General features: G+C 40.7%; 1 protein-coding gene across 6 annotated transcripts in view; it reads right to left on the reverse strand.

The window, feature by feature from the left end:
- The window catches only part of LOC103181828 (protein kinase C and casein kinase substrate in neurons protein 2), a 103123-nt gene that overhangs the window by 52177 nt on the left and 35977 nt on the right, over positions 1 to 14969 (reverse strand). The gene's annotated exons all lie outside the window — the stretch shown is intronic.

The following is a 14969-nucleotide window of genomic DNA, read 5'->3' on the forward strand; positions in this document are numbered from 1 at the left end:
CAACCTGAACAAGATACCTGCTGCGTGTCTGAGCTCAAAAATATATGCACAGAAAACGGATGGATTGAGAAGAGAAAATCTGTGAAAATAGTGAAAAAACACAATCTCCTTCAACATTCAATGTGGCTGATTTTCAAAAGTGTATTAAACTCATGGTCAGATTTGCTGTAATATTCTCCAGGATAAACAGAATACTGCCATTGGAGGGAACACTCAAGCACAAATACATTTAGAAGCATGGTCTTTTTGGTGGAAAAGCACAATTCAAAAATTTCTGCATGCTTTTTACAAGATTACTCAGTAGTTTTTCCCATTGACCTTTTGATTCGTTTGAAGATCACATCAAAAGCTTTCAAATCCTCCAAAGAAAATAACAATAGGCATATTCTCAAAGCTTGGCATCCAATTGAACATCACAGATTATAAAGCATTTTACTTTAAGATTATCCTGCCCCTAATTTGCACAACTAATTCAATTGGATATTGCCATGGATATGAACCAACGGCCCATGAGAACCTCTGCTTGGACGGCGAGTTACAATACTGAACTCAGCACTTCCTCTGGTGCTGAGAAAACTTATGCAGGAAGATATTTCAACCACTGTTATCAAAATCAGCCTTTGGGTATTTGCATACTATAAATAAACATGAGTAATGTGTGAGCACATTACAAATCATACACTCTTGGGTTTAGAAATGTTAGCAGAAGTCATAGGTTTGTACTGTGTTATTTGGAACACATTCCTGCTCTTATATAACATGCAGCAGAAAGAATGCTCCAATCAAAGCTACAAACTAAGACAATTCTACTCACCACACCATTTATAATTTGCAATGTACTCTGCTGAAAAATCAGCGAAAACTAGATGCAATTTAAAACACCAAGTACAAGCCCTTTTTGTGTATGTTAAATGTGTTAAAACCATTGAATAAACAAAGCAGTGGTGACCAACCTATGGCCCTAGGCCCCCCCGAGTATTGGCACAAGTCTAGGAAAGTCCATGCTCGATCTGTAGTGTGTTTTCCTTTTTTCTTGATTGAATATTTCTTGATTGATGGCATGAATCAAGAAATATTCAATCACGAAAATGTATTATGTTGGCCAGCCATAAAGGTTGGCCAACACTGGTAGAAATGTGGCTTTGAGGTAGCCATTGGAACGTAATTTGAAGTATATTGCACCAATCGATTGACTTCACTGAAGATGCTATTAATTTGTGTTCCACAAGGATTGGTATTGGGACCACTGTTGTTCACAATATACATTAATGATTTGGACTCAGGAATCAGCAGTACCTTTTCAAAATTTGCAGACGCCACCAAATTGTAATTAATACAGAGGAGGACTGCAATAAATTATAACAAGACATTAATAAACTTGCTGAATGGGCATTTAAATGCCAAATGCATTTCAATGTAGAAAAGTGTGAGGTGGTACATTTTGGTAGAAGGAATAAGGAAGTCACATCCTGGAAAAATAACTTAAACGGGGTAGAGGAGCAAAGGGATCTAGGGGTACACATACACAATTCACTAAAAGTAGTAACCCAGGTTAATAAGGCCATAAAAAAAGCAAACCAGGCTTTGGGGTTCATTTCTGGAGGGGTAGAAATGAAAAGCAGGGAAGTTATGGTAAACTTCTATGGAACCTTGGTTAGACCACACTTAGAATACTGTGTGCAGTTCTGGTCCCCACATTATAGAAGGGATGTAGATGCACTGGAGAGAGTGCAACGGAGATTCACAAGGATGATCCCAGAACTGAGAGGTTATACCTATCAGAAAAGGCTGAACATACTTGGACTCTTCTCTTGAAACGAGGGTAAGGGGTGACCTGATAGAGGTCTTTAAAATGATGAAAGGTTTTGATAGGGTAGACATAGGGAAGATGTTTCCACTTGTGGGGGAAACCAAAACCAGGTGCCATTAATATAAAATAGTCACAAATAGATCAAATAGGGAAGTTAGAAGAAATTTCTTCACACAGAAAATAGCAGGAATGTGGTACGTGCTACCACAAGGAAATGTTGAGGCAAAATAGCATAGATGTATTTAAGGGGAAGCTAGATAGGTACATGCGGGAGAAAGGAATAGAAGGTTATGCTTGAGGGCTTAGTTGAGGAAGGGCAGGAGGAGGCTCATGTGGAGCATAAACAACGGCATAGACCAGTTGGCCCGAATGGCCTGTTTCTGTGCTGCATATTCTAATTTAATGTATTCTAATGTAATTTGACTCTCTGAAACTTGTCACTGGTTCTTCAGTACAAATCTCTGCAATACTTTCTGTCCTCAACCCCACCCCATCTTGAATCTATATTATACAGAGCCCTCACACGGGGTGGCATCTCCGAAGGCTCAACAGTGTCAGAGCTCGACACCGAGCCAGGAAGAGAGGATAGGTGACCATGCAGAGGAAGGTCTTTAGGTGGACAAGGAGGGGGCAAGGTGGAGGGATTGAGGCAGAGTGTTCCTGAGTCTCAGACGTAGTGGCTGAAAAAACAATCGTCATTCGTGGAATGGAGGGAACAAGGGACTTGCAGGAGAGTGCAGCCAGTTATAATAATAATAATAATCCTTGCATTTGATATAGCGCTTTTCACGTCGGGAGGACGTTCCAAAGCGCTTCACAGAATAAACTGTAAAGTGAATTGACTGTATATTTGTGGGCAAACGCGGCAGCCAATTGCGCACAGCAATGTCCCACAAACAGTCGTAGATTGAAAATGACCAATTTATTATTGTTTTTGGTTTTGGAGGGATTATTATTAGGCGTGTGGAGTAGGGAAACTTGCCCAAGGTTGCCTGGAATTGAACTCAGGTCTCTCACTTGCAAAGCGAGTGCTCTAATCACTGAGCTACAGGACTCCAGTTGAGCAAAGGGAGCAGGTAGAGGAATGGGGTGTGAGCAGGTCGGTGAGGTAGGGTGGTGCCAGGGTATGAAGTGATTTGCTCACGAGTGTGAGGATCTTGAAATTGATCTATTCTACAACAGGGAGCCAGTGGATCCTGGCTAAGACTGGGGTGATGGGAGTGCGGAGTTTAGTATGGTGTATAGTATAGTACAGTAAGGATGCGGGCAACAGAGTTTATAATTAATTTGATTTTATGCAGCCAATTACACAGCAACTTCAATGGTGAGCAACGGAATGGATAATTCGAAATTATAAGGGAGCACCACAGAGGGGTTCCGGTAGTATCATAAACTAGGCTTTGCTATTGCAGCTCATCAATAATTCTTGGTATGTTCAACTGTAGGAGTTTTTCTAATCTTCATAAAAGTGGCATACAAACGTACTGTAGGAAATTTAAATAGTGGAAGGCACACGAGTTGTAAATCAACTTTAGAGGAAGTATGCAGTATGCAACTCAAGTTTTTTAAGCTATTCCTATTTTATACATTTGAGGCCCTGCTCATTCCATGTATTAGATCTGGTTTGCAGCTAATTCTAGTTGTAGATTGAACCAATGGAACTTCTGATCAGGGTGGTGCAGAGCTTCAATCCCACAAAACAACAACAAGATTACATTTGTATAGCGCCTTTCACGTCGGGAGGACGTCCGAATAACAGTAAAAAGGCAATTAATTTTAAAGGCTTTGATGTAGCTTTATAATAATAATCCTTGGATTTGGTATTGATATAGCTCCTTATCACATCTTCTAGATTAAAATTAAATTAATGCTGCTACCATGCAGACAATCACAGATCTTAATGATTTTTCTCACTTTAGGATAGTCATTTTACATGAAGGCACGATATAGTGCAAATTATTACTATTTAATGGTACGCATGACTCCCATCTACATTTACCAAATCCATTAGTTTTATTCACATTAAAATTCATTAGTTTCATTGTGAAATGGTGCGTGAGTTGGTGGCATCAACTGGAGGATACTGCACCCTATTGATATCAGTGCACTATTGATCGGGGATAATAATGTGAAGGAATTTGGCAAACACATAGGCCAGTCCATGTTCTGTACTGATAACATTCAGTCTGTGTATTTACAGACAGACTCATTAAACACAAGTCCACAAGCCATGGGAAGAGGAAGACAACCTGTCAAGTTACTGATCATGACTGATATCAACAATTTTAATGGCAATCTGGATTCTTTGTGGCGATCTTATATTTTTTCTCCCCTTTTTGAAACTGTTTTTATTTTCTCGGACCTCGGCAATCAAAATCCCACCATTGGGCAGCTCTAGAATTGGTGCTAGAATTACAACGGAGAAAAGAAGGAAAATCCACAGGTGACATGCTTTTAACTATGTATGCAATTTTGTTATTTGTATTAGGAGTGGAAATGGCAAATTGGAACAAAAATTGCTGGAAACCAGCAAGGAATTTTTTAAATACTGAAACATGACCCTTATCAAGTTTTAACTCCCAATATGGGATGCATTTAGTGTGCAATAAATTAAATAAAGCAGCATTTATACTCAAGACACTGTACATAGTATGTAAGAAACCGCAAATTTCTAAGTTTGAAAGGCAGTTAGGTACCATATCTTCACGTGAGTGATTTGGATAGATAAAGAACCTTTGAAAGCACAAATTACACAGCCTTTCATCCACAGAGATCTCCGCCTTGGGAATGAGTGCTTTCTCAAATAATGAAATAGGAAATAAACTTGACACCATTAATCTGACCAGGCTACCTGCGAGTCCCCAAATGAGCATAGTTGATGCCCTGAGGAAACTTTTAAGGAAGCTTTTCTGTCAGAAATAGTCTTGCCAATGCAAGTTACTACAGGTAATATAGGTAAACATAGTGGGTGGCTGGAATTGTATCTGTTTTTTTTCTGAGTACCCAGACTTTGCTCTCCTGAATCGGACTGCCATTATGCATAATATTCACGTATACTGTAGCCCGTTCTGCTCATAAATCTCACATCTTACTCCCGAATCTGTTACCCTATTTTTTTCACCACCTCCAATTTTCACATGGGTTATGCCCTATTTTTGTGCTTAGTGACTGACCATTCCCACTGTAAAGAGCTTTTGAGACAATGATCCTATGTGAGAGGCGCTATGCAAGTGCAAGCTGCTGCAGTTTGGGAATATTGCATGTGTCCTATTATTATTATTATGTATTCCTCTACATGGCTTAATAATAATAATCCTTGCATTTGGTATAGCGCTTTTCACGTCGGGGGGACGTCCCAAAGCGCTTCACAGAACACACTGTGAAGTGAATTGACTGTATATTTGTGGGCGAACGCGGCAGCCAATTGCGCACAGCAGGCTTCAACAGGTCCAACATGAATTGTTTTTCACAATAAACTTTTACTTTGCATTTTGTGGGCGGGGAATAGTGGTGCATCTCGTCTACGTTTTCCAACACCGAAATGAGTTCCAGGCCCTCAACAATTTTCCTGCCCAATTTACAAGTTAATAATATCTAACAGTGATCCTTTACAAAAAGGCTATTCTTTGCCTTAATGACTTTCCCTTAAAAGTGAATTTGGAATGGGATAACACACCACAACATTTTGTTGATTTTTAACATTTTTTGACTGACTCTAAAAAATATCTATCATTACAATTTTGTGCAACATCCACTAGCTCTCTTCCATTTTAGAAACACTCCTCTACAACTAATCCTCTGGGTTTTTTGAAACAATGCACAAAAAACAGACAAAAGGGTACATTTACATTCTGGAAAACTAATCAACAATGAAAAAGAACAGCTGACCTCATGATGACCCATATGATCCATCTGGATTGTTCCCTTTGTCAGAATAAAAGGACTAATCAATAATACAAAGTAATCAAAGTGGTGCCAAAGTTGAAAAACAGCCTCGTACAAAATGTGGATTGAAATGTGAATTTTGCTAATTCTGACCGCAAGGTTCAAAAGTGACCAGACGATGAAATGTGCAATGGGATGCGTGATCTTCTCCAAGTGATATAACCTTCTGCAAGCTGAGTAATCAGACTGCTCATGAAACCAGCACAACAGAATCTGCCAAAGGATATTAAAGCACTTCTGCATAACAAAGAGATCAGTGGTAAACACTCTTGTGCCATGTCTATTCCCACCTGTCACCAACACCCTGATGTTTATGAGTTCCAATTTATTTCAATGGGAAGAATGGTTCTGAGTTCAGACCATCTCCAGTTATTGTTTTTGCCTGCCTCCCCCATAAAAACATGAGTTAATGGAGCCACTTTTTAGCAGCATCAAATTTACTTCAAGTATCATCAATACATTTAGCGTTAAAATAACTCAGAAGAACCTCAACACAAAATCTGAAGATCTTTTAAGTTTACCAAAGCTTAGGAGTACCAATTACAATTTCCTGCCGTGAATGGGCACCGCGGTTTAAGGTTGGGGAGTTTGGTGACTGGTCAACCTATGACCGGTCAATCATAGCAACTAGGTCAGGTTCTTTCTCCCCTCTATGAATTGTTAAGGGATGTACTGGAGAGTATTATTTGTATACCACCACCACCAAGTGGAGTCCTTGTAGTGCATTGGTTAGAGCACAAGCAAGAGGGCCTGGTTCTATTCCCGGGCAGGGTGAAACTTCAGGCAAGTTTCCTTACTACACACGCCTCTGTTTACATAGCAGTAAGGAGTGACCCAGTTGTTTGTCAATTAGCAAATCGCTTTTCCGAGGGGTAATAATCCCATTTTTTTTTAAAAAAATTGGATCACTCAATTCACAATTGTCCATGGGACACTATTGTCCACAATTGGCTACCATGTTCGGTCCACAAAATATACAGTCAATTCACTTTACAGTACCTTCTGTGAAGAGCTTTTGAGACTTCTTGAAGATGTGATAAGGCACTATATCAAATGCAAGGATTATAATCATTATAACCACAAATACAATTTATGTGGATATAGCACCCTTCTGTCCAGCGCCTTGGGATGTTCTCCCAACGTGAAAGGCGCTCTATAAATGCAATTTTGTTGTTGTTGTTCATGCAGGGTAGTCTCGGAGCTCTTAAAATTAAAGTACCAAAAGAATGTAAAATACACGAGACCTAAACACATACAGAGCTTCCAGTTGCCAAGGTCGGAAAAACCAAACAAGAGATGAGGTGTTTAAAAAGTGGTGCACCACAATCTCACGCAAGTAGGGTGTGGTAAGCACAAAATGGTACAAGCTGCATTCTCCACATACCACGAGAATCATTGCAGCAAACATTCCACAGAGAGGGTATTGTACAGAGTGCCATTGCTTAGTAAAAGCATCCTAAGCATTTTGATGTTGGCCCTTCATGATGGAAAATATGTTCGAACTCCCAACATTTACATCCTTCACTTGGACAAGCGTAAAATTCATCAAAACAAAAAACAATGCAACCTATTAAAACGTTTCCTTCCTTTGTACAGCCCATGTCGGTCAATAATTCATACCTCTCCCCTCCTTCTCCCAATGGAGGTATCAGCAATTTGGCTGAAAATAACTAAATTAACTGTTCAATCAAAAAGATAAATACGTGGAAATATTTGTTCTCTGATCTGCAGCCCTAAGAGAATATCACATCATCAAATATAGTGTTTATTGGGTGCATGTTGAGTAATCATTGAAAGCCATGGAAATAGCAACTGAAAAGACAATCAGAAACTAATAGTGCATTACAAGATGCCACTGGGAATACCAGGTCTAAGTGGATACTGAGCGATTAAAGGTGTGTGTGTGTGTGTGTGGGAGGGAACTAAAGATTCTGCTGAACAAAACAAAGAGAATGGTGAGCCTTTCATCCCAACACATTACATAGGAGAGGATGGAAGGTGCATAATTCACATGGCTAACAATATTAATGGACTTTGAAATGTTTGAAGCTTTTCAATAAAGAATGACACACAGAACCAACAACAAGAAGATTACATTTGTAAAGTTCCTTTCATGTCCGGAAGACATCCGAAGGCGCTGAACAGTCAGGGATCAGGACCCGAGCGTGGTGGGGGGGGCGGGAAGGTTGAGATGAGGGAGGGCAGAGAGGTAGGAGAGTGGGTGAAGTCACGGTTGAAAAGGAGGGTCTTGAGTCGTGCCTTGCAGGAGGTAAAGGATAGAGCAAGGTGAAGGGATTGTGGGATGAAGTTCCAGAGGGTGGGGGCAGAGAGGCTGAAAGCCCGGCCGCCGATGGTAGGGTGGGTCAGGTGGGAGACATGTAGCAGGCCGGAGCCTGCTGAGCAGAGGGAGCAGACAGGTTGATTGGGGGTCAGCAGGTCAGAGATGTAGGAGGAAACAAGGCTGTGGTGGGCTTTGAAAGTGATGACGAGGATTTTGAATTCTATCCTCTGGGGGATGGGGAGCCAGTGGGGTCGGGCGAGGGCGGAGGTGGGGTCATGGAGTCTGGTGCAGGAGAGGACACGAGCTGCAGAGTTCTGGATGATCTGCAGCTTGTGGAGGGAAGAGTTGGGGAGGCCGACAAGAGGGGAGTTTCCGCAGTTGAGCCTTGAGGTGACGAATGCATGTATGAGGGTTTTGGCAGCCTGAGGCATGAGGCAGTGGCGAAGTCAGGCAACTGTGCAGAGGAAGGCACAGCGGATTATGTCACAGATATGGGGGAGAAAGGACAGTTGAGGGTCGAACAAGACACCCAGGTTCCGGACTTGTTTGGTGAGGTGGAGTGTGCAATCATGAATGTTGATGCCACCAGTGCCTGAGGTGCGGAGGCACTGGAGCGAACCAATTAGCAGGGCCTCGATCTTTCTGACATTCAGCTGTAGAAAGTTGGCTCTCATCCAAGGCTTGATGTTTGACAGACAGACAGTCTGTCAGGATGTCAGTTGTCCTGGAATTGAGGGTGGAGGCAGAGAGAATCAGAGTCATGACCACATTTACTGTGCGCGAACCAAATTCTCAAGTACCAAGATTGCAACTCATGGAAGGTCAGGTTTACAGGGATATAGAATGCAGTTGCTTTCCACCCACATTTTGTCTCTTTAGACCAAGAACTTATTATAGCAAAAGGGGGAAATGCAGGATTGTAAAAGCTGCCTGTTGTGCCACTTCCACTTCCACCATCAAGCTCAGTGGTTAGAGCACTTGCTTTGCAAGTGAGAGACCTGGGTTTGATTCCCGGCAGGGTGAAACCTTGGGCAACTTTTCTTATTCCACATGCCTGATAATAATCCCTCAAAAAAAACAATAATAAATTAGTCATTTCAATCCACAACTGTTTGTGGGACACTGCTGTGCGCAATTGGTTGCCGCATTTCGCCCACAAATATACAGACAATTCACTTTACAGTCTATTCTGTGAACCGCTTTAAGATGTCTAGAAGATGTGAAAAGCACAAGCATTATTATTATTAACAGGGACCAGCCCTGGCACGGTTATTGTACCAGACATCTATCTATCCAAAATATCCAATGCATGTTAGTTCTAAAGGCAGCAAAATCTGCACCCAAACGCCAGAAGGACGTTGTACTTGCTGATCCAACTCTAGGAGGTCTGAACTGGCCAGGGCAATGACAAACAACAACTGGACTTGCTTACTCCTACCATGTGGACCAACTGCCTTGAAGCACAAATGATGGGGATTCTCAGTCTGAGTGAGGTTAAGGATTTGTCAACCAAATTTGTCAAACAAAGATGTTTGTTAGAGGAATTTAAAGGTGGAAAAAGAGATGACACTACACAATGAAATTTTGAGTCAAGAGTTCCAGAGCATTTCAGTGGAGCAGAAAAAGCATTTCAGAAATAAATCAACAAATAATTTTGTTCATGGTACTTCATAAGGAGTCTCGCTGGATCAAAGATCGCAACAGTAATTAGCCTCACTCAGTTACTATAAGACTTACAGGCACAAATCCTCCCCGGATTTATTTTCACATTCACTGCGACTGATCTTGTATATGTGAGAATCTAACTTGACAAGTCTAATATAAAGCGCCACCAAAAAAAGAAAATAAACGTCAAACCTCTTTGTTTTCCTTCTCCGTCATAACCTTGTATCTTTCCTGTTTAATTTAAAACTTCCTCTGTTTATTTCCATCTCCCAGGCTTGAAAGCTTCTTCCCCAAACAAGCACTTTTTAATTTTCCAACACCTAACTCAGACATCCTGCTAATATTCTACCACGATTATTATTCAGCAAACCAGAGTTGCCACTTTGGTCCATGAGTCACGTTGAAAGTTTTATTTTTGCAATTTCCTCCCCTTAATTCTCGATGGCAGGGACTCGGAAATGATACACCTCAAATACCTCAACCAAGAGTATTCAATGAATCTCAGCAGGCTATTTAAACCAGCTCTCTGCACTCACCTGAAGTCCCCCCACCCCTTTTCCAACAGGGACCACTAAATGTTGATTAAGAAGGGCTATGTCTCTGCCTCCCCACCCAAAGTTCTGAAACTGAGGAGTTAATAGCAGGCCCTTCTACTTCCAACTTTGCTTCGCAAATCAGAGATTCAATCTCTCAAAATGAAAGTTTCATTGCGATGCGTTGAGCAAACAGCTCAGCTGATTATATGATAAATAGTTGCTATGAACAAAGACTTGTTTATCTTACCAGATTCAAAAGCACGCAAGGAACTTTGTGTTTTGGAGTGGGGAAAGAAATAGGAGGAAAATCTTCAGTTGCCATCTGTGCTGATGAGTCTTGGGCTGTCAAATTTCAGCAATTTTTAAGGATAGGACTAAAGGCAAAAAAGGTCCAAAGGTTAGAGGGATAAGACAAGAGGAATGACTAGATAAGCTGATCTCCTCAGCTATGAAAAGAGGTACCTCACAGAGACCTTAAGTGGTAGACAAGTTGCTAATGAGCAACTAAAGCCAGAACAATATTTTCAGACAAGAGGCGGCAGAACAACAGGGTACAGGTTCAAGGTTTAGAAAGGAGATTTTGAGACAGACAAAAGGAAATATTTCTTAACTGTAAATTGGAATGGGGAAGGTAGGTGGAAGACAGAGCGCTGAATATATTTAAGAAATTGCTCGATGATGTAACGGGAAGGTTGTGTATTATGGAAGGAGGAGACCAAACAGAGGGCCTGAGGGCGTTCCTCTTGTGGCCTGAAAGTTGTCTAAAAGTTGACTAAACCAGTTAGTCCAGTCATACAATGTCATGGATTAATTTCTACAAGTGTTGATCTCAGGCCAGCTACCTTTAAGAGCTGAAGCTTAATCCTTTAAGACTGGAATTTGGAGACAATTTTGCAGCAAGCACTGCAAGTGTACCTTATAACCTCACTCACAGGGAAGTTCAGAAAACAGGATCTAGCTAAACTGAACAGTGAAAATCCTGCAATGCAAATATACATTTAAATAGCACCTTTCTTGTCAGGAGGACGTCTTGATGCATTGGGATGTCTTCCTGACCGGAAAGGCGTTTACAAATGTAATTTGTTGTTTGTTGTTGTTGAGGTGTAGGAGCAGGGGTTATGAACAAGGCCATTGTGGATCAGAGCTACTTCATCCATAGTTGGGGGAGAAGCCATCACTTACTTAAATTAATACATGCTGGTTTGCTCAGTCACACCATTACGGAACAGATAAATTAAACTCTTGGCTGCGAGAGGAGGATGTGGTGCTAACCTCGGAAACGGGAATGCACTTTGCAGTGTCTGGCCAGCTTCCCAATTCTGAAGTAGATTTACAGTAACAATGAGGCAGACGGAGAGGAGACTAAGGAGGACCTCAATAACTTGTCATGGAGCTAATGTTTTTTTGGAACAATGAATAAGGTTGTCATGGGGACAAAGTGGGAAAGAGTTGAAGTCCCCTCCCCTCACACCTGAGAACACAGGAAGGTCACGACTGTTTGTGGGACATTGCTGTGCCAAAAGGTTGGACCACCCTGGTCTAAATCATTGGAGGAGCTCATGATAAACCTCTCTGTTAATATCATTGCTAAAAATAACAAGCAAAAAAGCATATTTATGAAACAGAAAATGTATTAAAAGGAAACTCTGCAAACAAAATGTTCTTTTTTTCTTCTTGGCATTATAGAAGCACAGCTGGCCGAACTTATTTGGGCTGAGTACTTTGTTACGACAAAATCTTTTATCAAACATCTTTATTAGACGAGATGATCTTAAAAAAAACTCTTGCATTCTTGCCTCTGGCTTGTTGTCCGAGTCATCGTTTACTGTACCTCCCGTCTGTACGGGAATTGTAAGCAGATGCGCCTGTGATATGGCTGGGGTGATTTATGGAAATTTTGAAACATTCTGTATTGCTCAACAATGTGAAGCATCCTTACACAATGGGCTCAAGAATATCAAGGAACCACTGCTGGGCTCCACGCCAAGGCACATTAACACGATTAACGGAAGCTTCTCAGCAGGCTGACGTAACAGATTTAGCTACTGGTTACACGGCAACCCTATAGAGACGAGCTGACTGAGGATCTGACACTCAGCTGTTGGAAATGCTCCCATGTTCATAATTCATCATTTGCAACTTCAACCATTGCTGTCTTAGAGAGGCGGGGAATGGAGGTCAAATTCTTCCACGTAGTGGGAGAGGGGGGAATGAGACACAGACAGAAAAGGAAAAATTCTGTGGGATTTTACACTCCCTCACTGTTAATGCATCTCCCCACAACTAGTCTCTAAATGGAGCTAGAAGGGGTCTGGGAATAGTTTCCTGCCCTCTCAGACAATCGAGCCCTGCCCACTCACAAGAGTGGTTCAGATGATGAATGCACCTTTGGTCCATTTGATTTAATTCTGCCACAATACCCACTATATCATCCTCACAGATCAAGATTTTTCTTTTTCATGAGTCTAGCGTTGTGGCCTGAAACAGGTAACCTGATTCAACAATAGCAACAACAACATAACATTTGTATATTCAGGCATTAATTACACTCTGGACAAAGCAATACTTTCTTGTGTCTGTCATGAAATTACCCTTTGCAACCTCAAACCTGAAATATGTTGTTTTGGTGCATCAAAAAATATACTTTCTCAATCCCATTTAACATCATAAAGACCTCCATGAAAGTGCCTTCTTAAACTTTGCTTTTCAGGACTGAAGAGCCCTAATTGGTCTAAACTATTGCTTGTAGATCATTCCTCTAACACTCGGGATCATCCTCTTTGCACTGTTTATATAACTAAAAAAAAGCACAATAGAACTAGAGTTTGAAATGTCCTAGTCCTCAGAGAGGGTATTTCACAGAGAACCACGAGTTAAAGGAAACAAGGAGCACCTCATTACAATCACCGCTTGCACAGCTGGTACCGGAAAGATTCAGAATTCAGCAGCTGTACACTAGGAGAAGAACTGTTCTGAGTTTACAAATCAAAAGAGAAACAGAAACCACAAAACCTCTAAACCTCCACCATCCTACTGAATGTCTGGACCAGCAATTGGCAGACTGAACTGAATCTGCATATCCACTGACTTCAGCTGTGCAAAAAGCATGTCCTTTCTGCACAGCTCTTTACTCCTAAAATTTTCTCTCGATGTGGTCACAGCTACAGGACCTCAGTCTTTACTTCTGATGTATATGAATCCTGATTTTTAAGACCTACAGTATGAGAGGCACAATGCCTTTAAATCCAACACACTTTTTTTTAGATTGCAAAATTAAAGTTTTGATAATACAGACGATTTTCCCAAGAATGATGGTTTACCTCAAGAAACAAACAAAAAAAGTCATTTGATTTTGAACTATCTTATGAAACAGTGGAAGGATGCTTAACGAGTCTTGGCAATCATTTCACACGGGTTAATAGGCTCTGCTTATTTAAGCTGCATCAGTCACAGGCATCTTACGCAAAAGGATCAATCCAGCAAGGGGAACAGATATGGGCACAGGATTCTGATCTCTCGGTACGGATGGTAAGTGACCATTATTTTCTTAAAGTATCGCCATCAAAGTACGATTCTACTCATTAGATTAAATTGGGTTAAAAATCTTGGAACTACTCATGCCACACCTTTTTGCCCACATCCCACGGAAAATCATTTCCACAACTAAAATGAAAATGTTGATTTAACCTGCTTAAATTTGAGAGTGAGATCTTTCAGAACTGCAACCATTTAATGTAACATTTTAACACTCACATACTACGATGCATCTAACTTTGAAGAAGGCCAATTGACCTTTTATCATTTTTGTACTCCATAAAATGCATTCAACTTGAAAAATATTTATGCAAATTGCACTCTTACTTACCAGATAGCTTTGTTGCGTTTCTGTTAAATGTGTCTTTAGATCACTTGTTACAGGATGAATTTACATTCCCACTGATTTTTTAAAAAAGCACCAATACAATTGACACTATCAACTATTCAAAGCCTTTGTCTCTTTTCATCTCTCTCTCTCTCATATCAAACAAACGTTCATTGTTCCTCTGCCAAGTCACCAAATTGACTCTGCTCATACAGCACAGCAACAGCTCAATCCCTGAGATAAGTAAACACACCCTGAATTCCAATCAAAACATAATTTCTGAATTTTCAACCTTTTTGTGAGTCAACTGTTCAAACTAGATGCCTTACAAAGTACCACATGTTTTTTTTTGGTGATTGGTAAGGGATGAGGGAATACACAAGAAATGCTGAGTGGTATATGTCTGGGCAAGTCTCCAAGTCTGTAATGCTGCCATCGGGCTCTTTTCAATGAACTCACCTGACCTAAAATATAACCAAGAACATGTTCAGCCACTTGGTTTTCGCAATATCTAGCACGTGGGATAAGTAAGAAATAAAATAGGGGAGAGAAATCACAGTCCAGTCCACAGTCCTTAACCAGAACTAGAACAAAACACTGTGTACTTCTCAGAAAACAGCAGGCGCCATGATTGAATTTCTTTTTCAAGCAGCAATAGGTGATGACGCAATGTCTGAAACAAACAGGTCAAGCAAGCATTTAGAGCCAAGTTGCGTTTGGATGCGCAATGTTGTGAAAAGATTATAAACAAAAAAAACATTTGTTGTACATGTACATGTCATGACATGATAATGTCTTTCAATGAGATGCAATACTGAAGCACCCAACAAAAATAATTGGATTTTAACAAATAATAAGCTTACACAACGC

This window comes from Callorhinchus milii, unplaced genomic scaffold (genome assembly GCF_018977255.1).
Source record: "Callorhinchus milii isolate IMCB2004 unplaced genomic scaffold, IMCB_Cmil_1.0 Scaffold5, whole genome shotgun sequence".
In the NCBI taxonomy this organism is placed as follows: domain Eukaryota; kingdom Metazoa; phylum Chordata; class Chondrichthyes; order Chimaeriformes; family Callorhinchidae; genus Callorhinchus; species Callorhinchus milii.